Source organism: Sinocyclocheilus anshuiensis, unplaced genomic scaffold (genome assembly GCF_001515605.1).
Source record: "Sinocyclocheilus anshuiensis isolate Anshui unplaced genomic scaffold, SAMN03320099.WGS_v1.1 scaffold38, whole genome shotgun sequence".
Classification (NCBI taxonomy): Eukaryota; Metazoa; Chordata; class Actinopteri; order Cypriniformes; family Cyprinidae; genus Sinocyclocheilus; species Sinocyclocheilus anshuiensis.
In genome coordinates, this window is record NW_015544213.1 from 2376065 (window position 1) to 2381591 (window position 5527).

Genomic DNA, 5527 nt, shown 5'->3' on the forward strand with positions numbered 1-5527 from the left:
AGGCTATATTTTTTACTATTAAATACTTAGTATAGTATATTTGGTATACACTATACTTAGTATAAATAAATATATGATATTTATATACACTTTTGTGCAGGATCTTAATTTCCCAGAATGCATGAACTGTGTTGAATTTCTTTGAATTCAATCAATTCCTTGTGCTGTCATTCCAGTTCACATTTCAGTTCAACTTCCTGTTAGGTGTGGCCAATTCGATTTAAATTCACACTCATGAACTGAAAACCAATTCTTAAATTCTGAATTTTGCACAACGCAGTCTACAAAACGCTCATATGGTATGTCACAGTCTTCCAGTGAGTCTCATTCAAGCACTGCTGTGGATGACAGGCATCGCTGTGCCAGGAACCCACTGTGGCACGCTGCTGATGTGTTTCCTGTATGGCACTGGCCTCTAGACACAGAGATGGCTTTCTCATTTTGTCCTTGACTACAGATTATAGGGAAACAAGTGCCAGGCCGCAGCATGAAACGCCTAGCAGAGAAACAAAGACACTGCTGGAGACATTTGGAGAAACCATGTCAAGAGCATGTGCATGTCTGATCTCTCAAAACATACATGAGTATAAATGTACAAAAAGATCTTCTCCAACATGCTATTTTCCATATTTCTGCATATCTCATTGATATTAAAGCAACACTGCAAGATATTTTCAACATAAGATCTATGGACCGCGTCTTTAGCCTGCTTTCAATTGCAGCAGACAGTACAAACAGGAAACATCTTTACAGTAAAACACTTATAGTAAAGTTTGCAGCACAGGAAATAATTCAAATATACAACTTTCAAAAGCATAAACAAACCACATTAAACATGTTAGCATGAAACTGATGATAGAATCACTTACCATGCAACGTTAAATCCAATCTTTAGCTAAAACAGCAAAACTAGTTACCTTTGCTTGTTACCTGGCTGTATGGGTAACAGGAAGGGACATAAAAGGTGATTTAACTGAGTGAAGACTAATGTTTACATGGAGCAGACTCCGCCCACAGGAAGTTCATCAACCCAGAAAAGTGCTTTAGGAAACTGCAAATCTCATTTAAGTGCTTTAACAAAATGATGAGCTTCACATTTATGTTTTTAAACCCTCTGACCTGCCAACCAGCTAGGCTAAGTGTATTTAGTGTAAACAGGTTTTCCATTCATTTAAAGACGTTTCTTCAACTACATATCAACTTACCATTCACTCTGTGATGAAAATGATGGTGGTGGAAATGTTTATTTTTTTGTTTCTTTATTTTGTAAACATTTTTGTAAAAAATGCTTAGCTAGCATGTTATGTATCTCAAATACACACATTTAGATTTTTTATTTAATTATTATTTATTTATATTTGTACATTAATTATTTAATTTAATTATTTAATGCAAGTAGAATTATAGAGTGGATTCAAATAATTTTACGTAACTAGAAAAACAGCTTATTTTGACAAACTTTGTATGTTGGCTTGACAAAGTGTACCAATATTTAATTATTATTTTATTTTATATAAAAAAATAATAATAAAATACTTTTTTCTTTTTTCTTTTTTTTTACATTATTTTGGGGAACAATCATAATTTGTGAGAAAATGTAAAGTATAAATCACTTTCAAACAGTTAATACTGAAATTTAATTTAGAAGCTCATGATTATTTCACTCTTTAGATTACCATAATCAAATATATATAATAATATTTTAGCATTTTCATATTTTAAGATAAATGAAACAATAAAAGCTACATAAAACTCTATTCTATATATAAAATAGAACCAAAAGTAATGAAGGCATGGAAAAATTTTATGTAACGCAAAGAAAAAATCTGTTAGTTTTAATACAAAAAGATAAAAACCTCAGGGACATAAAAATGCCTGTTTTTGTCTGCGGTAATTGACAGCAGGCCACACATGTTGCATATAGCCATTAAGTTGAAAATAACCCTTACATTTCCTTGAATTGGGATGGTTTCCATTATTTTGTTGAACTCCTAAGTTGTAAAACATGAAGACAACATCCAAGTATGATGTAGTAGGTTAGTCTGTACCGGTCTGACCACACTGAGATCATAATGAAATAGTAGCTCTCTATGGGGTGTGTCCCTCAGAAATCCACAGCATACTGTGATCTGCAAGACAAAATGCTTTTTTGTCATTTTAATTGATGAGTTACTATCAATACACATTTGCATTGACACTTTTTAAAGGATAGTGCACCCAAAAATGTAATTTTGTGATCATTTACTGACCCCCTGTATAGTATTATTATTTTCTGTGGAAATTTTTGAAGAATGGTTATGCAGCTCTTGCAGTAGCCTACATCTCTCCTTAAATAATCTCCACATATACAAACTTAATTCACATGCTCCGAATAGCCTCTTTTCTGCAAGATATCGACTGGAGATTGCTTGTTGCATTGCTGTAAATAACAATTAGAGACATTTGTGCTCACACAACCGGATTGCTGTCATGCTGCGCGCTTGCATCTGAGCGCTAAACCTATCAGTCGACATAGCAGCCGATGGGGGATTCCTGTTTGGATGTGTGATATAGGTCACCAGCAAAGCCGTGTGGAGCACCAGCCACTCAATATGGTTCGGTACGTGTCGTTTTGTCCATGACCCACTTGCAGATCGAAGGAACACAGTGTTCCCCTATCGCTCCAGTTGCTATAGTAACAAGGCGGGAGAGAGACGCAGGCCGTGGACATCATTTATGCTGTCAGGCAGGGATGTGAGCAAGAGGAGAGTGACAGAGGAATAGAGATGGCGAACACACAGAGATCAATACATCTACATGGGTGTAGATTTATGAAATCCCATGAGGGGAATCCAGAACTCCCATTCATAAAAAAAGGGGGGAAAAGGAAAACCACAGTCGCACATGCCAATTAGCGCTTCAACCAAAAGAGACTTTTCTGCCAGTGGAGAGAAGTAAAAGCAGCCATACATATAAATTAAGGCTTTTCCACTCATCTGAATGGGGCAGAGCAGTTAGGACCAAGATCTAAGCCCCAGGACGGCCGAATGCTTAACCCTGTAAAGCTTGACATATGAAATAATAGCCAGAAAAATCTATTTGTTGAACCTTTAAATCAAATATTAAAATTTGCATATGTGTTTTTTGATGTATCATGCCTTTATGGCTCATATAGTGAGAATATGGAGCTCATACTCGAGGTGAAAAATAAAAACGGAGCTTACGCTTCGCCGCTGGAACGCCACTCTTTCGTGAATGCGCATACGACAGTTAGCGGAAGCTAGAGATTATGGTTTATAAAGTTTGAAATATGGATATTTTTCTTACAAAAAAGCATTGATATGCTTCAGAAGGCCTTTATTAACCCCTGGAGCCATGTGGAGTACTTTTTACGAAGGATGGATGCACTTTTTTGGCCTTCAAAATCTCGACCACCATTCACTGCCATTATAAAGCTTGTAAGAGCCAGGACATTTTTAAATATAACTCCGATTGTATTCGTCTGAAAGAAGAAAGTCATATACACCTAGGATGGCTTGAGGGTGAGTAAATCATGGGGTAATTTTCATTTTTGGGTGAACTATCCCTTTAAGATGTCTAAACTTGAGGATATATAGTATGGTTGAGTTTGATGGGATAGATCCAGTGGATAAATGTTCTCGTGAGTTCAAACCCCACTCCTGGTAGGACTAATTTTTGTAGGTTTGAACCACACTCTTCCTAACACACAACCAGGATGGCCGAGTGGTTAAGGCGTTGGACTTAAGATCCAATGGACAAATGTCCACGTGGGTTTGAACCCCACTCCTGGTAAAAGCAAATATTTAAAAGACAGTATATTTGTACAATGAAACGCTCATCAGACCTGTACAGGTGAGTTTGATGGTATTACAATACAAATATCCAGGACAAAATGCCAAACCATGTTCCCAACGGATGTGACCAGGGTGGTTAAGATGTTGGACTTGAGATCCAATGGACAAATATTTGCATAGGTTTGAATCCCACTCCTGGTAGAAGGAAACTTTTAAAAGACTGTAATAATTGTGTGTTTATACAATGAAACACTTGGTTGGGTTTGATGGCATCACAACCCAAATGTGGACTAAAAGGAGCTTTCAAGGTTCAAAAAAGATGTCATGAAAAATGGTTGTGTTGTCACAAAAATGGGTGAAGGTTTACCTCACGAATTTTATATTTATTTATACAGAAGACACTCATTATCCAAAGTGAGTTGCAAATGTGAAATGCAAGAAGCAGCAAAAACATGCCTTAACATAAAAATAGCTGTACATCAGTAGATGTACCGTATATATTAGGAATGGGCAACATTTGTTTGCATTTGCTTTGCATTTCACTGCATATCAACGGATATGAAGCACTTTAATCCATGTCTAGCAAACAAGCCATATTTTCCGGTTTAATCTTCATGTACTCTTTGTGGATTTCAGCGTATACTGATGTTGTCACTTTTCATCCTTCTCACATGGATTTTCTGAATACATTTGAATGTAATCACTGCGGGGCTCACACCAGGTCTGATGGTGAACTGCTTACCATGCATCCTCTCTGGGAAGGAAGTCTCGTCCCACCGGAATACTGATCAGCTACACTGCACCTGTTGTCTATGCTGAGACATCATCTTTATGGCTGATTAGAGTGGTGATTATTTCCTGATAGGGTGGACCGTTGGGTTTGCTGGGGCTGGTTCCACCGCAGCTCATTAGAAGAAGGCCAGTGAAGTCTTACTAAGCAGAAAGGTTGCAGAAGGTTTGGACTGCAAAGTGCAACCGGCAGCAAAAACAGAAGAGAGAGAAGAATGAAATTTTTGATATGACAGTTTCATAATTGTTCTTTAATCTTCTGCCTTTCTGACATTTTTTGATACAGTCTTGTAGAAAAACCTTCATCTGTGCCTGCAAAGGGGACATATTCTATAATTTTAATATAATTTTAAGAGTTTTAATATACTACCTTTCTAGAAGTCCACTTAAATTGTTGATCAAAGTTTATTTTTATTTTTTTTCACAGTTGCCATTTAGTTTGCATGAGCTTTTTTTTCTTCCTTTTTTCCTATTTGACTGTTATAATTCCAAAAATATTTGGGAAGATTTATTTATGTTGAACAGAAAGAAAAAAATTATGAATTATATAATTTTATTTGTTAAACTTTATATAAACAAAAGCAAAAAGACATTTATGGTTGAATTTTGAATGTTGCTGACTCTCTTAAATGCATTGATAATAAAAAATCTAGATATACAATTCATGCTAAAAAACTAAACCAATTTAAGAGTAAAAATATGAATCTGCTGTCATTATTTTACTTCAATTTATTTGTTTATTTTTGTATATTTTGTATTATATTATTTGTAAATTCTGTGTTTCTGTGTCTAGCATTTAACTAAAAGCTTAATTTCATAAATCAGGAATGATAACGTATGTCTGCAAAGAACATCAACATCTTTTACTTGTATTCTATCCAAAGCAGCTCTCTCAATACTGCATTCAAGCTATGCATTTGATCAATTCCTGTGAAATGAATCAG

At 35.6% G+C, this 5527-nt stretch overlaps 1 long non-coding RNA gene and 1 other non-coding gene across 2 annotated transcripts in view; one reads left to right on the forward strand and one right to left on the reverse strand.

Moving 5' to 3' along the window:
* LOC107697099 (uncharacterized) overlaps positions 1-3774 on the reverse strand; it is a 22883-nt gene extending 19109 nt beyond the window's left edge. Inside the window, exon 1 of the long non-coding RNA XR_001635156.1 lies at positions 3707-3774. This is a non-coding gene — a long non-coding RNA (uncharacterized LOC107697099). The remainder of the gene's footprint in view (positions 1-3706) is intronic.
* trnal-uaa (transfer RNA leucine (anticodon UAA)) lies at positions 3710-3792 on the forward strand. The gene has a single exon. It is a non-coding gene; the product is annotated as a tRNA-Leu (tRNA).
* Positions 3793-5527: the final 1735 nt, after the last annotated feature.